The sequence below is a fragment of the Podarcis erhardii genome, assembly GCF_964252035.2.
Source record: "Podarcis erhardii genome assembly, chromosome: 5".
NCBI classification, from domain to species: domain Eukaryota; kingdom Metazoa; phylum Chordata; class Lepidosauria; order Squamata; family Lacertidae; genus Podarcis; species Podarcis erhardii.
The window spans coordinates 40489348-40512790 of NC_138509.1; the positions used below are offsets into that span (position 1 = coordinate 40489348).

At 44.1% G+C, this 23443-nt stretch overlaps 1 protein-coding gene across 18 annotated transcripts in view; it reads right to left on the minus strand.

Annotated features, from left to right (window-relative positions):
• The window catches only part of JAKMIP3 (Janus kinase and microtubule interacting protein 3), a 115661-nt gene extending 92756 nt beyond the window's left edge, over positions 1–22905 (minus strand). For all 18 annotated transcript variants that reach the window (XM_081863189.1, XM_081863192.1, XM_081863193.1 and 15 more), the window contains exon 1: positions 22259–22905. The gene's annotated coding sequence lies outside the window, so the exon portion shown is untranslated. The remainder of the gene's footprint in view (positions 1–22258) is intronic.
• Between the last annotated feature and the right edge of the window lie 538 nt (positions 22906–23443).

Here is a 23443-nt window from a genome sequence, read left to right on the forward strand (position 1 = left end):
TTAAAAGCAAGCCCATCAGGCCCCAAAAATGAAACTGAGGTCACACCCACACCAGACATTTAAAGTGCTCCTTTGTCACTTTAACACACAAACATCACACAGTCCCCAAGCAGGACAACACTTGAAATGAACAACATCATCCATCCCTTGCCACTTCCCCACTGGATACTTTCCACCTAAACCAGGTATCTTCAACCTTTTCAGATCCAGGACCAACTTTTAATCCAAACATGCATTTGGGGACCCATTTCGTAACCCTTTGCCATATATTTGCATGGTGGTAGTGCTCTACCTTTGATCACCAGCTGAAGAACAGTGACCCAGACATAATTGAAGTAGTATGAGTAGAGACTGCAGGGAGAAGCTCCTACATTACTATGGCAATATATGAACTTGGCCAAAACCATAACTGCTTATAGTCCTGTTATGACACCTGTTATGATGCCTTCCTTCCACTTGAGAAACTCATGTGACCCTTTTGCATTCTGTGTAGTACTGCATATAAAATGCTACATTCCAGTGTCACACTACCAAAGTTAATTATTTCTTGGTTGAACATTCAGGTGCATTCCCTCTTTCTTTCTTTCTTTCTTTCTTTCTTTCTTTCTTTCTGAATTCTACAAACAGGAAGTTGCTCTAATACTGAGGCATATGACTTTTTCATGTAGCTCAGTACTGTACTGTCTACACTGATGGGCGGAGGTACTCTGGAATTTCAGACAGGGCATATTCCCAGGTCTACCCAGAGATGTTAGGAATTGAACTTGAGACCTTTTGCAGGTAAAACATGTCTTCTACCACTGAACTATGACCCTTCCTAATACAAAAGCAAGCCATTGTTATACCGTCAGCTCATCAAGCCATAGCCCTCATTTTATGATCGCATAAACGTTGTCAAATGTGGCTCTGTAGAAGTCTAATTTTGGCAACATTTGAAAATCTTGCTGGTTTGTTACAGCAGAAGCCATAATTAAATTGGTGGTTGTCTTAATATGCCACAAGATTCTTGGCCATTCTTGATGTACAACACATACACATGGCTATCCCTCTGTGGGTAACTGCCATTTTGAATGTCTTTAATAGTGAGGTAGGAACACCACCACAAATGTAAACTTCAATAAAACTCAGAGGCAGGGGGAATAAGACACCTGCAGCTCTCTTGCATGTGCAATCTGATTTAAGGATTTCTTCACATCTCCTCTTTCCCCGAGGCTGCCTGTCTCTCCCACTGCAAAGCATTAGCATTTCTCAAAATCAGCAGTTCGTCTTTACAATGACCCATGTCAGCGAGGACGAGCAGAGATGAAAGGTGTATGCTGCAGGGCATGAAAGGCAGGCCCAGGGCAGGGAAGAAAGTCCTTTGACTATATATGGAACAGTACAAACAGAACAGCTACTAGCCAGAGGCTTCTGAACATGATAGACTTCAGTGACGCTGGAGCACAGCCATCTACATCCTGTTGTGGAGGACAGATGCAGTTTTCTGTTGCTTCTGGTTGCATGAGAATGGCATGTATGTGTGTGCTTTTCTCCTTCAGTATACCTGAAGAGCGTCTCTACACCCGTCATTCTTCCTGGACACTGAGGTCCAGCGCTGAGGGCCTTCTGGCGGTTCCCTCACTGTGAGAAGTGAGTTACAGATAGGTAGCCGTGTTGGTCTGCCATAGTCAAAACAAAAAAATTCCTTCCAGTAGCACCTTAAAAGACCAACTAAGTTAGTTCTAGGTATGAGCTTTCGTGTGCATGCACACTTCTTCAGATACACAGTATCTTCAGATACAGTATCTGAAGAAGTGTGCATGCACACGAAAGCTCATACCTAGAACTAACTTAGTTGGTCTTTTAAGGTGCTACTGGAAGGATTTTTTTGTTGTGAGAAGTGAGGTTACAGGGAACCAGGCAGAGGGCCTTCTTGGTAGTGGTACCTGCCCTGTGGAACGCCCTCCCATCAGATGTCAAGGAAATAAACAACTATCTGACTTTTAGAAGACGTCTGAAGGTTTAGGGAAGTATTTAATGATGGATGTTTTAGCGTGTTTCTAATATTCTGTTGGGAGCTGCCCAGAGTGGCTGGGGAAACCCAGTCAGATGGGTGGGGTATAAATAATAAATTTATTATCATTATTATCATTATTCTGATGCATTACTGTTATCTGAGCAGGTAGGACTAGTGTTTTTAGAGGAGCACAGGAAACTTCCTTATACCAAGTTAGGCAAATTGGTCCATTTAGCTCAGTACCAAGGACAGTTACTGGTGGAACCTCTCCAGGGTTTCAGGCAACAGCATTTTCCAGCCCTACCTGGAGACACCAGAGACTGAACCTGGGACCTTTCATGCAAAGTATGTGCTCTACAAATGAGCAATGGTCCTTCCCTGATCCTTCTTGTCTTTTAATAACATCCTTCATCCTGTTAATTAGAAGTGCTTGCAACGGGGTTAAGGGAAAATAAGACTCAGTTCTCTTACAGGATTGTTGTATATTTGGGGGATAACGGATGTGTAACACTTTCAGTGTTCGCATACAAAGCCAAGTGTAAGTGTTACTATTGTCTCAGCTCACTAAACTGCAAAAGGATTCCCTTATTTTAGGTAGCACAGCTTCAATCTCTCCCTTTCTCTCTCTCTCTGAATTCTGATACGCAGCCCTAATTTATCTTTTAATATGCTCCTAACAAGCTCGTGTGTATATTTTTGGGGTGGGATGATCTCATATGTAATATTTCTGCAGCAGTATCGTCTCTCATCAGTTAAACCTTTCAGTTAACGCCACAATCCAGCACTGCTGTGCATTGCAATCCAATGCATGCTTATTATATGAGTTCAGTGGCACTTACTCTCAAGTAAATGTGAGTATGATTTCAGCTTTAAGTTTTCTTTAATCAGTGGGCTTAAGCACTCTGAACACTCCGTCATGGAATGAATCGGTTGTAAGAGAACATATGTATAGTTGAAGCAATATCATTTGTCATAGCTGCATACATGAGATGCATTCAGAAGTGTTTAGATGGCTACACCTCATATTTGTGAATAGATTCAAAGAAGAGCAACACTTAATAAGAGCCTTACTGGATCAGACCAAAGGCCTATCCAAGCAAACTGCATAGTTTTAGCTACGCACAGGGTGAAGAAGGGCTTCCTTTTGCCCATCCTTAATCTTCCAGCATTCAGTTTCATTAGATGGCCCTAGGTTCCAATATTATGAGACAGGGAGAAAAATGTTGCCCTATCAACTTTCTTCACACTCCGCCTAATTTTACACAGATCTATTAGATCTCCCTTACTTGCATTTTCTCTAAGTTCGAAAAGCCCCCGGAATCATAACCTTTCCTCATAGGGGAATTACTCCATGATCATTGCGGTTAACCTTTTTTGCTCTTCAGCCCCCATATATTCTTCTTGAGATACAGCAATCTGAACTAGGTTGCAGGTTGATCCCCATAGGGGCATATTCCTGCATTGCAGAAGTGGACTAGAATACCACCAGTACCCCCATCCAACTCTCCAATTCTATGATTCTATAACAAAATGGTATGGTTGCCAAAGTCCAGGATTTCCTGGACATATCCTCTTTTGGGGGGGGGGGGTAGCACACCCATCCGGGCGGATTTTTTGCATTTTTCATAGATTGACTGGGTTTTGAAATTTTATTTTTCTTTTTCTTTGTGGGGCACGCACATGCTCAGAAGGCGCTGTGCCCCAGAACACAAAACACTGCATCAGGTGGCCTTCCGGGGGCTGCGCTAGGCCCTGCACTGCTCCTGGTGGCTGGCAGGCTGGGTGCGGCCTCCTGCCTTTTCTGGCGGTCGCCAGACCTGGCATGACATTCCCATGGCTGGGCAGCATCTCCTGAGCAGAAGACAGCAAAGGTAAGAGAGGAGAGGGAAGGAGGGGGCAAGCAGGCAGGCGAGGAAGGGGTTTTTGCTCTTCAGAATATGGCAACCCTGCAATATTGGCACTTCTGTTTTCAATCCATTTCATGGCTATATTCAATTTATTCATTCTTCCCACCCTTCCCCACCCCACCTAGTACCATTTAAGAATTTAAGAATTGCATTCTTTTCTTTAAATCTGAGACTGGGAACAAATGCTGACAAAACAAATAGAGACCATTTTGCCTTTGCAGTGGCAGGAAAAATAACATCACTGAATATTTAAAGCCTTCTCCATCTGAATGGCTGCAGTTGCTAAGAAACATAACCATGTATGCGGAAGTATCCTGCTCCTGCATGTGGCATTGTGCTTTTCAATGAGGATGCCTTTGCATATATTTTATAGAATGGGCTGGATGGCAACTGTTTGGCTGTGTACATGCAGGAGTTTAAATTGCACAACACACAAGATTGCACCAGGAAAGCCTGAGATAAGGAACACTGTGCTTGGCAAAAGAGTCCCTCGGGTACTGTCCTATAACTATCTAATAACAGCAATAAACATTGTGACTTTTTTCTTTTTCAAACATTAGTCTGCACCATACCTAGAACTTTGGCCGCTAATAACATGACATATTTTATTTTATATAAAAAGTAGCGATTAAGGCTGCAGTTTTATACTCACCTGTGCAAGGATATGGCAAGTCCCCAACCGCTTGTCCAAGCACAAACAATACCTTTACCCAGAGAATATCAGCTCATTCCCTGGGATGCCCAAAGTGTAAAGTGGGGAATGTTTTTCCGACTGAGGTCCATATTTCCACCTGGGCAAGACTGCAGGGACCACGTACCAGCGATGTGCAGGGCCAGAGACAAGAGTGGGCAGAACAAGAAATACAAATGCTATCTTTGTACACTTCTTTCTGCATGCACACACCCTTTCTATCCTCCATCCAGGCAACCAAAAGAGTCACAATCAGAGTTCAAAGACACATTCCAGCCAGGAAAAAACAAACTTGAGCTCAAGCCAGGGCCGGATTTAGGTTTGATGAGGCCCTAAGCTATATGTCCAGCTGTCAACAACAAATTGTCACCGTTTTTTGTGTTGAATATATGCTATATGGTAATTTATGGACCTAATAGGTATCTAAATCCATGTGCACATCACACATAGGAGCCTACACAACACAAAAAAACAGTTGCTGTATGTAGGTTTTATTTTATTTGTTTTTTAGCTTATATTTTGGAAATGTACATCCAGGTTTTTTTCCTTTAAATTTTTATTTGGAGGGCCCCCAAGAGAGTGGGGCCCTAAGCTATAGCTTGTTTAGCTTATATGTAAATCCAGCACTAGCTCAAGCCACACTATTCAGTACAACACAGCTCTGACCCTTTTAAGCTCCCAGTAACCCCCTCTTAGAGGGACGCGGGTGGCGCTGTGGTCTAAACCACTGAGCCTCTTGGGCTTGCCAATCAGAAGGTCGGCCATTCGAATCCCTGTGATGGGGTGAGCTTCCGTTGCTCAGTCCTAGCTCCTGCAAACCTAGCAGTTCGAAAGCACACCAGTGCAAGTAGATAAATAGGTACCATTCTGGCAGGAAGTTAAAGGGTGTTTCTGTGCTCTGCTCTGGTTTCGGTGTTCCATTGCACCAGAAGAGGCTTAGTCATGCTGGCCACATGACCTGGAAGAGCTGTCTGCGTACAAACACCGACTCCCTTGGCCTGTAAAGCGAGATGAGCGCCGCAACCCCAGGATCATCTGCGACTGGACTTAACTGTCAGGGGTCCTTTACCTTTACCTTTTTAACTCCCTCTTATTATAACTTCAAGTCGGTGGGTGGTGTCTAACATCATGAACACAAAAAAGCACAAAGGGCAGTTTCAGTCTTTTCAAATGTTTTTTTGTAGGTAGCCCAAACCCAGCAAACATCCCTAGCACATGTTCCTGAGCATACAGTAGTATATGAGCAAACATCCAAGGTGTCCCATAAAGGATGCAGGCAGTGTCCGGACCTCATACGTTTTTGCATCCCACATTAGGAGCGCAGAATGAGTGCTGCTATGTATGGCATCCCCATAGCCATCCATTGTCAGCTGTCTTGTAGAAACCTGAGCCACTGGCAGTAGATGATTAAAAAGAGTTATTTCGCGACTGAAATTCATTCCCAGAGATAGGGCTGCTTTCCCCCCCAGGTGTAGTTAATTGCCAAAAAAATAACAAGATTCTGTCTGGGAACAGTAACTTATCGCAGAATGGCTCCAATTAGCTGATAACATCCAAGGTCATTATAACAAAGAAGACCTGAAAAAGCCCATGGACCTGTGGAAAGTTTCCTGAGAGCAAACTTATCCAAAAAGCGATGAGCCCTTTTCTTCTAGGTATACCGTATTTTTTGCTCTATAAGACTCACTTTTTTCCTCCTAAAAAGTAAGGAGAAATGTGTGTGCGTCTTATGGAGTGAATGCAGGCTGCACAGCTATCCCAGAAGCCAGAACAGTAAGAGGGATTGCTGCTTTCACTGCATAGCGATTCCTCTTGCTGTTCTGGCTTCTGAGATTCAGAATATTTTTTTTCTTGTTTTCCTCCTCCAAAAACTAGGTGCTTCTTGTGGTCTGGTGCATCTTATAGAGCGAAAAATACAGTAATTGGTTGGTTGCTCCTGCTGGGGACGAGGAAGGGTGTAAGGCAGTATTTTTGAAGCAGTGGGCCAGGGCTCACCTGGGCACTTTCAGGTGGGCTGTGGTGCCTCTTCACCTCTCTGCCCTGCTGCCGGCATATGCCCATAACCTTTTGGTCAGACCAATGCTAGCACCAGCAACTCTTTGCATGCTGAATGAAAGTGGCCAGGTGACAGATGTTCAAGGGGAAAGGGAGAGGAAGGAAAGTCTTCCTCCACTGGGGGAAAAGGACCAGAGGAGGTGTTGAAGGAGATGAAAAAGTGAGAGAAAATGTTAATGTTTATAACTAACAAGGTGGGAATAGAAAAGAAGGGGCTAAGAAAAGAAAGGTGTTATACGAGGGGAAAGTGAATGTAAAAGGACTAGGAGGGGGAAATGAGGTAAGGCTCAAGGATAAGGTTCAAGTTGAGTGTGAAAGGAGAATGGGAAATGAATGTACAGGGGAGGACTAAAAATGCTTTTGAGGGGTACATGGCAGCAGGAAGGAAGACTAGAGAAGAAAAAGTCTTCTCCATTTAAAGCTTCTGGATCAGAAAATTCTGCTGAAAATGGGGAGGCTGTCAAAACACCTTTTTATTTAGCTCAGGGAAACCTGAGCAGTGGAACTTCTTGCCATGAGGAAAATGCTGTGGTCAAAAAATGGAACAACTTCAAAAGATGGATTACCGTAGATTTTAGTTGAAAATGATGTATGTAATTGTCAGCTGATTGTGTCAAACTTGATCTCCACCCACCACCATTTTGTGAGTGCTGGGCCTCAGTAGTTTTCAGCTGCATCAATTGGGCCTGCAGGTAGGAACTTTGAAATGATTGGTTTAAGGTATAGTGCTGCTAGCTACAAATATAACAATGGATAACAATGTATGCGAAAGACACTTAGACACATGAGTCAAAAATACTTCCCCCATCCCTAAGAACCCTTCTTCCCTTGACCAGCGGGGGGAAACCCTGAAAGGCTCACTAGCTGATACCTTTGTAAAACTCTTTCACTAAATTAGCTTAATTTACTAAGCAGTAAAAACTGTATTTATGTGGGTTAACTACCACTGGGCTCCTCCAGACATCCTTTTTTTAATTGAGCATGCATGATGATTTGTGCACATGAAGCTATTGGAGCAGTCATATGCAATCTTGCTTTCAGTAGTTCATTGCACCTGCAAACGTTTTGAAGTGGTCACACTGCTTCATTTCTAATCAATGCAAGTCCTGTAACGTTTTGCTGAAATCCAATAAAGTTTTGTACCACAAATCTTCTGGTTTCTTTTTGTCCTGCTTTTGTTGCACCACAGCTCCTCCAGACAGCAATAACCATTCACACCATATATTTAAAGCACTAGGATGCCACGTCAAACAGTCATGGTTTTCCCCAAAGAATTTCGGAAGCTGTAGTTTGTTAAGGGTACCAGGACTTAGAGCTACAATTCCCAGAGCTCCCTGGGAAGAGGGATTGGTTGTTTAAACCACTCTGGGAATTGGAGCTCTTTGCTGGAAGTCTTCATATATGGGGTGATGGGGTGTTTCAAAGACTAATCCTAGCCCCTTTTGCACAGCAGGTTCAGCTGTACATCAAACAAGAATCCTGAGACAGGTTTATAGAACTATGTATAATTCACCGGTACCCTGGCAAAATAGTGTTGATTTAAGAATTCCACTGATCACTCTCCAGGGAGTTTGAATCACCACTCTCAGAATATCTGAATGGAAATGATAATGCCGCTGAAACTCTTAAGGTTTGCAGTATCAGATACAGTGCACCAGAACTCAATCGCTCTCTGAAAGTTTTGAGTTTTTTTTGCCTAGTGCAGATAATCACATGGGTCACAGTTCATAGGGCCACTTTCTATATTATCAGGTTGTGCAGTTGTGGCCGAAAAGCTGAATGAATATTAGCACTGAAGGCTACCATTTTGATTCGGGTCGCTAATCACTATGCCAGGAAACTACACATTACTGGCATGGTTTCCCTGGCACGGTTACTATCAGAACAAATCACTTGGGCAGCCCTTTGCACAGACATAAGTACATAAGAAGAAGGGGCTGGTGCCACAGCTCTGCACTCCCAATAGTGGTGTCACTGCCCCACACCCTGATGCTGTGTGGGCAAGATCAGTGCTGCGTGGGCAGAAGCAGCTGAAAAGAAAGAAGAGGAGTCCAGTGATATATATATATATATATATATATATATATATATATATATATATATATGGTTGTATGCCCTGGGTTCTCAATTTGATCCTTTTACAATGGCTTTGTATTCTTTGTGGTATTTTATGCATTGTGACTTGCTATATTTTCTGATTATAGTTTAATATGCCAGTTTTTTTACTGATTATAGTTTGGTAATTCTTTATTTTAATTAATGGGTGTGGACTGTTTGATTATTATTTGCTGATGTTTAATTTTGTTGTTTACTATAGGGCTGACATACGTCCTGACATTACCAGGATTTCAAAGGCAGAAGTGACGTCCGGGGGGTGGCACCCTGTCCTGGAACTTAGGCAAGTCAAAAAGCTCAACAACTTAACAACTTTTTGAAATATTTTTTTTTTTAAGTAATATTTATTAAAATTTTACAAAATCAAAAATACAAAAATGCATAGCAAAACAAGAAACAGAAGAAAACTCTCAAACAAAAATACAAGATACAAAAAACAAGAAAAATAGAGAAAAAGAAAATAGAAAGTTAAAACAAATCCATTTTTTATAACTTTGAACTCATTAACTTATTTCTTTGACTTCCTCACACCTCCCCTTTTTGTATTCCCATTAAAATATTCAAATCAGCAAATCCTTACCCTCTTTCATTTATCTTAACTCTAAATCTTCACATATTGTAACCCTATAGTTTCACCAAATTTCTAATTCATTTTTGCGTACTCTTTTTAACTTTTATCGCTAATGCCACTTATTTTCAGTCCAACATCATTTTAACATTCACTAATTTTACAGTGTTTCTGCAAATAATCTTTAAATTTCTTCCAATCTTCTTCCACCAACTCTTCTCCCAGGTCTCGGATTCTGCCAGTCATTTCCGCTAATTCCATATAGTCCATCACCTTCATCTGCCACTCTTCCAGGGTGGGTAGATCTTGTGTCTTTGCAATAAGTATTCTTGCTGCCGTTGTTGAACTTTTTGAAATATGGCAACCCTAGTTTACAATTGAATTTTTGTGGATTGTTCAGTGTTGCTTTGTTTGATATAGGTTGTCTATTTTAAAGTTATTGTAACTTTTTTGTATCAGATCAGATGGTTATTATTAATGTTTGATGTTTTATGATGTTTTTTATGTGTGTTGCAAGCCGCCCAGAGTGGCTGGGGCAACCCAGCCAGATGGGTGGGGTATTCTTCTTCTTCTTCTTCAGTGGTGTGTAAGTCCACACAGCCCTGACTTTGCTGGTTCCCTGGCCCATCCTGTCCATGTAATCAGCAGTGACACAATGCCAGGACGTCTGATCCAAGGGGCTGCCCCATTATGCTAACTGTTTCAGAACAACCCTGCTGGATGAGACTAGAGGACTGTCTAGTCCAGAATCCTCTTTACTACAGTGGCCAATTAGTTACCTGTGGAAAGCTCACCAAGCCTGCTCAACATTTCATCTTGGGTGCCTATGCAATTTGATTTCCAGGAGGCAGCCACGTGCCAGGATAATATATGAACTGAACCTTATTGAAACAGTAATCAAAGCGGAAATGCTCTGAGTCAGTGTTGCACGGAGGCTGTGTACATGCAGTGTAAGGAGATTTCGCGATGGCAGCTGCAAATGGATAAAAAACAAAGGCCTCCATGCTCAATGTTACATTTGATCCCTGGGGGAGCCATTTGCACTCAGCTTGTCAGGCAAAAACTCATTCAGAGTACTCAGTGGCTGGACTCACTTGGGATTTATGTCCATTTCTCAGTTGTTTCCAACACTTTTAGTTCTCCCTGAAGAGTGCTTTGCATTTCAGGTTGGAAGAAACGTGGATGTTTGAATGTGATGAGATGTTCAGAAATTGGTCCAAACTATGTTTCCATTTCAAGGGAGTCTTTGGAAATTTGAGGGCTGGATTTGATAATATCTTTATTTTTTTAAAGGAATGCTCAGAATTAAATTAGGCAGCCATAGAAATCCTAAATGCACATGATTGTCCCACTAGGGGGGGAAATACCCTAGACCGAGTATATAGCAACATCATGCATGGATACAAGACCAAGCCCTTGCCCAATTTGGGACAGTCAGACCACATATCCTTACTTATGATACCATCATATAGACCTCTCGTACGCAGAATTAGACCATCAACTAGAGAGATACGAGTGTGGCCAGCAGGTGCACCCGAGCAACTTCAAGATTGCTTTCGGAACACTGAATGGTCACTTTTTGTGGAGAATAATGTGGACACATACGCTTCAATAGTACTGTTCTATGTCAAAAGCTGCATTGATGTCGTTACTACCACCAAACAAATACGGGTGTTTCCTAACAACAAGCCCTGGCTAAACAGGGATGTGTATCTTCTGTTAAAGGCAAGGAATGCTGCTTTTCACTCTGGCGATGCGCAACAGTATAGAGAAGCTAGAGCCAAACTGAAAAAGGGCATTAGGGATGCCAAAGCTATGTACTGCCGGAGGATCGAAAAGCATTTTGAGAGCTCCGACCCTCGTCGTGTATGGCAAGGCCTGCGACAAATTACAGGGCAAAATATTAAAAACGAACTGGCTAACAGCAGTGCGCACCTGGCTGATCAGCTGAATCAATTCTTCAGTCGTTTTGAGGTGGGAACTGGAACCACCGTCACTACAGCATTGGCTACCAGCACATCATCAGAAACTATTACTGATAAACAACCACTTTTATTACAGACCTCCGACGTACAACGTGCTTTTCGGAGCATTAATATTAGGAAGGCAGCTGGACCGGATGGAATTATGGGACGAGTTATTAGGGACTGTGCTGCAGAATTAGCTGGTGTATTTACGGACATTTTTAATCTATCCCTGTTGCAGGGTTCTGTCCCTACCTGCCTGAAGACATCTGTCAGAGCCACCCTGGGTCCCAGCTCACAAGAGACCAAAGTCCAGTCCAAGCTATATACAAAAGGTTTTATTGAAGATCATTGTCGTCATTACATCCAAACTCCGTGGCTCCGCATCTGTTACCCTTAGATGTTAGAAGTCCCCTCTGAGTCCGTCCCTCCCCTGCACCAATTTAAGAGGCTTGTACTGCTCCACCTTTTCCTCTCTTTCCTTTTCCGCAGGGTCTTCCTGCCCCCCTGTCTTCCCTCTTTCCGGGACTCCCCAGAGGCTGAGTCTTCTCCCGCCTGCTCCCCCCTCCTTCGTGCTTTGGCACCAGGCTCCTCCTCAGAGCTCTCCTCATTTCCGCGCGCCTCTATATTTGAACTTGGCGCGCGTACGTTGCCTCTGACCTTCCTTTCTACAGTTACGCTGCTCTCGGTACTACACTCCTCCCTTTCAGGCAGGACGTCTTGCTCCGAACTCCTCCCCCTTCCTCCTTCCTGTCCTGCTCTTTCTGACACACTGGCAACTCCCCCCCCTCTACTCCGTTCCGACGGGGGAGCTGGTCCCGCTTTGCCACTCCCACTGGGGATTCCCTCTTCGTTCCCCTCTCTCTGACTGATTCCCTCTCTATTGCCCCTTGGCCTGACCAGGGGGGCTCCCTTCTGGGAATCCTCTGATTCGCTAGACGGACTTTGGGACAACCTCGGCTCGTTGTCGTCCTCTTCCTCCTCGCCCTCGCTCTCTGTCTCCTCTCTCCCTAAAACCCTGACATCCATCCCCCCCTCGAAGCCCCCCCTTCCCCCCTTCCGCTCATCGGGTGCAGGTTGTGGAAGCTGCCGCTCTTCGGAGGCGGACGCAGGATACAGATTCTGCACCTCCATCTCCTCTGTTTGCAGTTCGTTGTACGAGTGTTCGAATTCGGGTTCTTGACCCAAGGTGTTCTCTTCTCCCTCCTCCATTGGTACCTGGTCCGGTGCTGCCTGCCAAGGTCCCGTCAGCCATTTCCTGCGCCAGTCCTCCTCTGGTTGCTCGTCCCACCAATAAGAGGGTTCTGTGTCCACCCCCGAACACGATCCCCTGGGCGAGTTGGAGTCCGGCGACCTTTCTTCAGCTGAAGAAAAGCCGTGGAAAGTGCTGCCTGAACATGTGGGCGTAAAGAGCCAGTCATCAAAGTACTCGGCTGGCATGGGTCTATGAGGGAAAAGGGTCTGTGCGTTGCAAAAGCGCTGGGGACTGCTCTACAGATTCGCCTGGCTGAGCCCCAGCAGCTCTGCTTCCAGCCAGGCACTGTCGTTTCCCTGAGGTTGCTCTGCTTGCATCATTTCTGCTGCAACAGTTGCTAAAGCTGCAGTGTGTTTCTGCAGCCTCTGGGGACACTCTTTCGCCATGTGCTGTGCACTGTCGCAAATGTAACACTTCCTGGTCCCTCTAGGAGGCTTTGCCTTCACTGCACCGGAAGCTGGGGCTCTGGCTGTTGCTTGAGCCTTAGCACCACCAAGTTCCATGGGCTCCTCCCCCTGCCTTCCCAGTGGCGAAGGATGTGACTGACTGAACTCCCTGGGGATGAAAGAAGACGTCCTCGCTGGTGGACGCACCTGACGTTCTTCCTCAGTGTGCCAAGGACGTCCCTCGTGCCGTATCCCAATCGCCAAAGCCCTCTGCACAAGCTCCTCCAGGGTCTGGGGTCTGTCTCCCCTGGCAAGTTCATCCTTAATGGGACCGCTGAGCCCCTCCCAGAACAAATCCCTCACAGGTGCACAATCCTTCTCCCAGCTTAGCGCAGTCAGTAAAGCAAAAAATCTAGAATGGTACTGACGCACAGTGGCTTTGCCTTACCGCAATCCAAAAATTTCCCTGCGTGCAAGATCCACATCTACAGTAGACTGGAAGCAGGCATCCATCGCCTTAATGAATTCATCTGCATCGCGGCGGGCAGGGCCATCTTCACGCCACAAATTGCGCAACCAGTCTCTGGCCGGCCCATGCAAGTGAGAAACAATAAACCCCACTTTCTCCTCCTCATCTTTAAAGTCATGACGAAGCAAGTGCAATGCATACAAAACGTCTGCTCTGAAACTGGGGTAGTGCTTCAGGTTCCCATCGAAGTGGGTGACTAGGCTGCCCCCCCTCCGTCCAAGTCCAATCCCCTCTGATCTGGACCCTGGGAACCCTTCCCTGCTTGCACGTTCCCACCTTGTTTGCAGGTCCTGGCAGCGCTTCTCCATTTCGTCATGCTTCTTCTGAGACGCAAGGACTGCAGCAGTGAGTTCGGAAACTGTAGTTCGCAGCGCTGTCAACTGCTCCTCCGCAGTCATGGCTGTCACCGTTCGTGAGCTTTGCAAAAAAAAAAAATTTTGCGTTCTTTGGAGGGGACTTTCTGTCAGAGCCACCCTGGGTCCCAGCTCACAAGAGACCAAAGTCCAGTCCAAGCTATATACAAAAGGTTTTATTGAAGATCATTGTCGTCATTACATCCAAACTCCGTGGCTCCGCATCTGTTACCCTTAGATGTTAGAAGTCCCCTCTGAGTCCGTCCCTCCCCTGCACCAATTTAAGAGGCTTGTACTGCTCCACCTTTTCCTCTCTTTCCTTTTCCGCAGGGTCTTCCTGCCCCCCTGTCTTCCCTCTTTCCAGGACTCCCCAGAGGCTGAGTCTTCTCCCGCCTGCTCCCCCCTCCTTCGTGCTTTGGCACCAGGCTCCTCCTCAGAGCTCTCCTCATTTCCGCGCGCCTCTATATTTGAACTTGGCGCGCGTACGTTGCCTCTGACCTTCCTTTCTACAGTTACGCTGCTCTCGGTACTACACTCCTCCCTTTCAGGCAGGACGTCTTGCTCCGAACTCCTCCCCCTTCCTCCTTCCTGTCCTGCTCTTTCTGACACACTGGCATCTCCCCCCCCTCTACTCCGTTCCGACGGGGGAGCTGGTCCCGCTTTGCCACTCCCACTGGGGATTCCCTCTTCGTTCCCCTCTCTCTGACTGATTCCCTGTCTATTGCCCCTTGGCCTGACCAGGGGGGCTCCCTTCTGGGAATCCTCTGATTCGCTAGACGGACTTTGGGACAACCTCGGCTCGTTGTCGTCCTCTTCCTCCTCGCCCTCGCTCTCTGTCTCCTCTCTCCCTAAAACCCTGACAACATCGATTATAGTGCCAGTCCCTAAACAGTCAGTGGTGGTATCTCTCAATGACTACAGACCAATAGCCCTAACATCTGTCGTTATGAAATGCTTTGAGAGATTGGTGCTAGATTATATTAAGGCTGGTCTTCCATCCACTCTAGACCCGTTCCAGTTTGCATACAGAAGAAATAGATCTACTGATGATGCTATTTCCATCGCTGTCCATACTGTACTGAGTCATCTAGAACGACAGGGAACCTACGCAAGGCTGTTGTTTGTGGACTACAGTTCTGCCTTTAATACAATTCTACCAGACAGGTTATTCCTTAAAATGACCAATTTAGGTATACATCAGAAGATCTGTTTGTGGGTAAGGAATTTCCTGACCGATAGGCCGCAGACAGTGAGAATGGGACCTTACTATTCTTCTACTCTAGTATTAAGCACAGGAGCCCCTCAGGGGTGTGTGTTAAGCCCCTTTCTCTATTCCCTGTACACATTTGACTGCACCCCACTGTATAAGTCCAACACAATCATCAAATTTGCGGATGATACAACAGTGGTGGGGCTCATTAGTGAGAATGATGAGGCTGCTTATAGGAAAGAAGTACAGGGGTTAATTCAATGGTGTAAAGAAAATAATCTTATGCTTAACACCAAAAAAACCAAAGAACTCATAATTGATTTTAGGAGAAAGAAAAGTGTATTTTTACCATTGCACATAAATGGCGAGGAGGTGGAGAGGGTTGGTAGTTTTAAATACCTGGGCACTTACATCTCTGAGGACCTCTCATGGACTGCAAATATTAATATGGTTGTGAGGAAGGTGCAGGGGAGGTTGTATTTCCTGAGAATGCTCAGAGGATTGAATCTATCTCAGCACCTACTTCTGTCCTATTATCATAGTACCATTGAGAGTGTCTTAACCTATAGTATATTATCATGGTATGGGAGCAGCTCTGGAATGGATAAAAAAGCTTTACAGAGAATAATTAAAATTGCCCAGAATGTTATTGGGCTCCAACTACCAACCCTGGATGAGATCTTCACGTCTCGCAGCTTGAAGAAGTCACACAATATCCTGAGAGATCCCACCCATCCTGCTCACAACCTCTTTGAACTGTTGCCTTCGGGCAGAAGATACAGGACAATGAAAACACGAACCACACGCCTTCTGAATAGTTTCTATCCAAGAGCTCTGATTGCACTAAATAATGATCTCAGGGCCAGTTGTAAGAAATAGCAAGCAGTGAGTAGTAAGGAATGAGATAGGTTTTAGGTTATGCTATGCTTCTAATAGGTTGTGTTATATTCTGGATTATGTATGTTTTAATAGATTATGTCTGAATAGGATGAGAGTGTTGGAGATACGTGCAAATGTGTATGTGAATCCGGTCTTGGGTGTTTGATTTTCGTTGTTGTGTATACTGTGTATATACGGACAATGACAATAAATTTATCTATCTATCTATCTATCTATCTATCTATCTATCTATCTATCTATCATCTATCTAAAAGACTAAAAGAGCATCAGGGCTGCAAATCAGTGCAGTGCTATCCACCTAAACCCTATGTAAAATCAATTAAGTTTAAACATGCAAAACGGTACTGGGTTATGGTCTACTGAGTGCAATCCATCAGCAGTCGTGCTGTGTAAGCCCCAGCCAATGGACTGGGTTCAAACCAGTGTGGATTCTGTAGACATGAACTAAGTCCACGGAAAAGAAATTGGTGCACTGCACTTTAATTTTCATAGATTGCACTGCAGAAGCAGAGCTTTATTTGTAATTCAAAAATTGGTTAATTATGGCATTGGGCTGGATCCAGACTAAATAAGCTGAACCGAGTGAAATCAGTGGGACTCAAGTGAAGTCAAGACTGGCAGTAGGAACTATTCAGAAGTAGGTCCTATTGAATTAAGTGGGGCTTAGTTCCAGGTAAGTGAGGATAGGCTTGCTGCCCAAGCAGTCCACTGTAACCAGTAATTAATAATCTGAAAAATTGTGTCAAAGTTAGCTGAAACCTGCATTTAACAAATTAGAAAGACAGCCAATAGGCCTTGAGCTTATTGCTGTTGCTTTTACCCAGAGCTAAACAGAATGGTGCTGAGGAAGATTTGAATGTGGCAATGTGATCTGCCTCTTCCTTACTTTCAGCAGGCTACAGTTGTGACCTCAGTGCTGCCCATTTCAACCCACTTCTGAAAGGACTATTGTGGACCATGGGTTGGGTGAAGTTAACTGGACTTACAATAGGTGCCATTGTCAATGGGACAAATTTTCTATGACATAGGTGGCCATTAATTTCAATAGGATGTAGGTACAACTAACAACACAATCCTATACATATTGGGAAATAAATGTTCTTCAAAGTGATGCTGCACACCACTGTTGGCTATAACTCTCTACAACTACAAGTTCAATAAACCCTAGATAATCGTAATAAAACAAGAAATGAGATTCTTTTAATGTGCTCTCAGCGTCTCATAAAGTTCTGTGCTAATGAAAAAGCATGACATACTTTGCATATTAATAAAAGTTGTAGGCTAGTGAATTGCTCATTTAATGAGTTCATTTTTTAAAAGAAAAGGTTGAGACTATTTTATAAGTGATAAAAATAAATACATGAACAGAGTAGTAAACTGTCTGGTTTTACAAGTACCAAATTATATAGGGTTTTGCATATAACCATATTTAGCCTCTTAATATTGATCTTTTATTTTTGTAGCAGCGTTACACAGAAGAGGACTGCCATTAATGGCCCAGACATATGAACCACTTTGCTCTGATGGCCTTCGTTGTCCTTGGAAGCCACTGTAGCCTGAACAAAGCTCTGCAGGCCCTATCTAAAATGAAAATAAGGGAGGAGGAAAAATAGATTTCTCTTGGAGAGAATGGGCAGGCTCCATGCACAAATAGTTCCAGTTTAGCTCAGCTGCAACAGCACTAGTCAGTGGTGTCATCAGAGTAGGACCTTGGAGCAGAAGACGCAGGGCAGAATCAGCAAAAGGTCCCTAAATGTAATAGATCTGGCTTAGCATACTTTTTAAGTAAGTAAACTAATACACATCACATAGGAACATGGAAATCTGCCTTATATTGAATCAGACCGCTGGTCCATGTAGTTCAGTATTGTCTACACTGGCTGGCAACAGCTCTCCAGGGTTTCAGACACGACCTATGGATTGAGCCTGGGACCTTCTGCATACCATGCAAATTGCTCTGCCACTGAGCTACAGCTCTTCCCATCTAAAGAAGGTATGCCTGGAAGCCCATTAAGTCTAGTATCTTAAGCTTTCCTATCTCCACCAAAGGTCGTAGTCGTTATTTGTTCAGATTTAGTACCTAACCAAATGCCAAACCCACTAATTGGAAATAATTCCTTTTGGATCTATTGGTCTGACTTCCAAGTATACCAGTCAGATCATCAACACAACTCAGCCTGGATCAAGCAGACCTGTGCTGCAACAGAATGGGCTAAGCACAGGGGAACCTAGAAAGCTGCTTTATACAAAGTCAGACCATTGAGCTCCTTCAGTCAGAACACTGGTCCATCTACTCAGTATTGTCCACAGGGCTTGCAATGGCTTCCCAAGTTTTTAGGTGGGGGTCATCCCCAGCTCTACATGAAGAGGCCAGTGATGGAAGCTAGGAGCTTTCCTATGCAAAACAGGTAATCTTCCTCTGAGCTATGGCCAAGTATTAGCTGGAAAACTTCCATCTATCTCAGCTGATCTGCTGAGAGCACAGTTCCCTGCTTTTTTGAGCTGGCTGTGTTATTGGCCAAAGTAGGCTTAGATGGGAGGAAGAAGGCATGTATGGCCTCATCCACACATTATATTATTACAGCAAGAAAACACACACACACCTAATTCTGTAATTTATGGTTGTCATATTTCAAAAAGTGAAAATCTGGGCATGAAAATTGAAGTTTTAAACTTTTTTTAAAAGGGAAATCACCGCAAAAAAGAACACTCGTGATATGGGCTGTCATACGCTGGGTTTCCCCGGACATTATAGCCGTTTCCTGAAAATTCCACCCGGATGCCATTTTTGACAGACAAAGCCTGGCTATGTCTGGGAAATTCCAGATGTATGGCAGCTCTACTGTAATCATACGCACACTTACTTGGGAAGTAAGCCCCACTGAGCTTAACTCAGTGTGGTTTAGGCCTGAGTAAATACTAAAGAATTTCACTGTAATAGCCTGATCCTAAGCATATTTACTCAAACATAAATCCTACTGAGTTCAATGGAACTTATTCCCTAGTAAATATGCATAGGATACTTAAATTTCATTTGGAACCATTCATTTAGCTCTTCCTGAAAAAAACAAAACATTGAATACAACTTAAACAAGTCCTAGTGAAATTTAAAAGGAAGCAAAGGAGACAAAAGAGGTAATGGAACATCGAGTGGAATTTACACAGAAATACACAATGGGATGAGTCACATAAAGTCTGATCAGTATACAAAGCTTCTTAAAATGTCATTTCTCACAATTTAAAGATGAACATTGACAAAATATGTGTATTTTGTCAGCGATATCAGGAGGAGCCTCAAGGATGTAGACATTAAAAAAAAGTAAAGGGCCCATGGATGATTAAGTCCAGTCAGAGATGACTATGGGGTGCGGTGCTCATCTTGCTTCAGGCCAAGGGAGCTGGCGTTTGTCCACAGACAGCTTTCCAGGTCATGTGGCTAGCATGACTAAACCACTTCTGATGCAACAGAACACTGTGACAGAAGCCAGAGTGCACAGAAATGCCATTTACCTTCCCACCACAGCGATACCTATTTATCTACTTATCTAATCTTATGTATATATCTTATACATATGTAGACATAAGATATATGGATAACCTAAGTCTCAGCTATAGATGCAAATGCAGAATCTGAACTTTTGGCAATGGTTTTTGTAAGAATGGCAGAATTGGTGATTTACTTTCGATTTTATTTTTTTGCAAAGAATGTCTAATGTGCTGGTGAGTTTTTAATGAGTGTTGACCAAACATACCGGTACTCAGAAAGTTGAAAAGAAAAGAAAAATATTTTGGATATTTAGAAATTCAAATAAATGGGAGGGTTGTCCCCTTTGGGATATTCACACACTGTTCATTTGGGTAATCTGGGGTACTGGACAACAGAGATTCAGTAAATGGTGCTATTTTATATAATCAATGGGAGTCTGTTTTGTGCTCCAGTTCCTTTTGGAATATGCTCCAGTACCTTTTATGTTAACACACAATCTAAGCTGCAACAGTTAATCATTCACCAATCTACATATCCTGTTATTGTAATGGACCATATATGTTGCAAGGTTTCTTGCAAGAGAAAACAACCCTTGTGGATTATAAATACCAAGCTAATCAGCTGTTAAAATGTTGGTGGGCTCCACCCCACAATATAAAATTCAATCTGTTTTTGGAATATGGGTGGTTTAAGAACCCATGGGAAGTTTGCTGTGCTCAATTAATGCTGTTACTGCTAAAAGACTGTTGTGTCTTTTCAGGTGTCATCTAAAGATCATTCTGGAGACTCATCTATTTGCCCCCCCCCCCACCCAATGCTGAAATGAAATATTATGTATTAGTATACCCAACAAGACAGAGCTTGAGAATTCCCCTGGATGGTAGCAAATATTTATGAGGTTGCTTATACAGTATAGTTAATCTCCTGAAATAAAATGCTGAAATGTATACCGGTGATTAGATACACAGAAGGGATAAAATGCTTGAAAAAAATGCAAGCCTAGGTTGTTATTTAAAATTATTATCTTCATACAGAAATCCACAATGAAAGCTTTCTTCAATTCGTCCGGCAGATTGAGGCCACCAAGAAAATCATCTAAAATGTTATTCACTTGCCATTTATATCTGTACTTCTGGGTCAATATTCTTTTGGGGATGGGGGAAGTTTTAACCTATCCATGTTTACTTGGATGTAAGTCCCATGGACTTCAGTGGGGCTTTGTCCCAGGTAGGCAGTTATCAGATTGCAGCCCTAAACATTGCAGTGGCTCTGTTTCTCAAGTGCTCTTCTAACATTTTGTCTTGAGCAGTTCCTACTGTCATATGTGTTGTCCTTGGTTTCTTATGAGATGCCTGGCAGTTAATTTCATATAAGTAGTGGAAACTAAACTTTGAAGCGACAGCTCCCTCTTCCAAACCTTGCCTCCCTCCACCCCGGTCCTTCACATACACAGAGAGAACTCCCTACAAACCTGTATTTAAAGCAAAGGATGACATTGCTGACAACACAGTACTTCAGTAAGGTAAAGGCCAACAGCAGCAAATCAGAATGGAAGGCAGAAAGAAACTGTTCAATTCTCCCAAGGGAACCATTGATGGAGGTGAATCCCATTGTACCAAGTCCCATCTTACCAGGATTGCTCAGAGGGGGGAAAGTAACAATCCCAAAAAAGAAGGGGAAAAAAATTGCACCTGCTATCTTTGTACTCCAAACTCCACCTGCATTGTTGTATGCTGACTGCAGCTAGTGAGCTTTTATGAACTGGAAGGTCCAGCCACTTAATGGGCCAAACTGACATTTATCACCGACCAGGGAAACAGGGGTGATAAAATGGGAAATTCCCTTTTAACTGCAGATTAAACCCCAGAGGGCTCTATTGTTATAGAAGAGAATTGAAGAGGTGTCCACAGCACACAGGAGCTCAGTGCAATTTGCTAGACTCTCTCTCTTCACCCCCCCCACCCCAAATAATAATGCTGATGCTCAATATGTGAAAGTGCAGGTGGGACCTTGTAACTAACAGCTCTACTCAGAATTTGTATCTGAAGCAACCAAATCAAAATGGGTGCAGCTCCCTACATTATGCAATAGAATATAACGCTGTGGATCTGGCAAAGCCTTTTCTTTCCCATTAAAAATATTTTTTTTTCCCATAAAAGAAATAACACCACCAACCTATATTTATTACCCAGACTACAGCCAACTGATACATCACACAAATCATGGCATAGCTTAGCATAGCATAGCATGCAAAAAAAACACCCGTGAACCTGGCAATGAATTAATTCCAGAATGCACAAGCAGACAGTTATATAACTGTGTGTGCAAAGACACCGATACCACTCGGGTGCAGAAAGAGGCAAAAATATGCAGAGAGACTGACCTTACAGGCAAGTTCCATCATGATGGGCACATTGCTGGTCTGCTTTACCTGAAGGAAACAACATTCCGTGTATTGCAGTGCACTTCAGCCTAAAACCTGTAGGCTGTTCCTAGCAGGCAGGTTTAAAGCAGCATGGGGGGGGGGGGTTGCGCGGGGAGGGGAGTGGGAGGGGTTGCCATTCACCTTGCATTTTGCAAGAGGTTTAGCATTTTCTAACTGCAAAAATCAAGCAATCCAAAAGTCCGTTCTCTCCCTGCAGGTTATATACGCTGTTCTCCAAACGGCTTAGGACCAGATGTGATGAAAGCATGATTCGTCAAGTCTAGTCCAGCATTATTATTGGGGGGGGGGGTGAAAGCAAGGGAGGGAGGGAGGGAGGGAGGGAGGGAGGGAAGAGGAGGAGGAGGAGGAGGGGTGGAATCGACCATACAGGTTTTGTTTTTTAAAAAAGCTGCTCACCAGGTACACACCCTGAAAGTGGAGACTCAAGCCAGCCTAACTGAGGCAAAGAGCTAGAGAGGGGTTTCACCAGCAGGTTGCAGTTGCCGGGCGATGCTCTGGATGCTCGCCTTCCTCCTGGGAAAAATGAGCTCACTGCGAGCATCCAACAGCCGCCCCTCAGCCATTGCAGTGACACTGCAGCTAGCAGCCGACTCCAGGCACGTCATCGGAGGAGCTCACTTGGAGAAACGGAGGCCCTCCCATTCAGGAAGGGAAAGGCAAAGGCGCTCGATCCAGCAGCAAGGCCAGCCCTCAGCTGCAGCCACCTAATTCGCGGCTGGCTTTTCTCAAAGCGGAAAACAAATTCCTCTCCAGCATCCTAAGCAGGGTGGGGATTGTTGCTTCCACTCTCTGCGTTGCCAAGGTTACAGAGGCTTGCCTCCCTCTCCACCTCCCCTTCCTCTCCGCTGCCAAGTAAGGGATGTAGCAGGACCCAGCCGAGACTGACATTTAAAATCCCCGTGGCTCCTCTCTCTGGCATTTGCAAGCAGCCAGAGAGATGGTCCGAGTTCCTCCTGCAGGGGTCATCCGCAGACGCGGTCCGTCCGGGGCCAGGTATTAATCGATCACCTCTTCATCTTCATTTTGAAAGTCTTGTTTCTCTGCTCTGAAAGAATGCAGAAGGGGAAATTGCGCTGGGGTCTTTGCAAATGTCTTTAAAGTATCCGGGCATGGCAGATAACAGAACTCATCCTTAACCCCTTGTAGGAAGCCCAGAGCTAGAGAGACGGTCCCAGTTCCTTTGAGTTGTATTTATGTACTGCTTGCTTGTTAACTTTCCTTTTGGTCTGTGCTTACATGTTAGGTCTAAATTATTTATTTGCAACACTGAATGGTTGGACTTTGGCCTATTTGAACATTCTGGTACCTTTTGTAAACTGGGTTCAACAATGACACCCCTGCTGGTTTGTATATTGATAAGACAGGTGTTTTTTGTAAGACTTTTGGGGCACAGCTCACTGTGGAAAAAGAACACACAGACACCCCCCAAACCCATGTTCTTCATCCTTGAGTCTCCAGATGTGGGTAGACTACAACTCCCATCATCCTTGGCTAAACTGGTGTGGATGATTGGAATTGTAGTCCACCCACATTGGGGAACCTAGGCTGAAGAACACAGCCCAAAGCTAAATAATGTCTGCA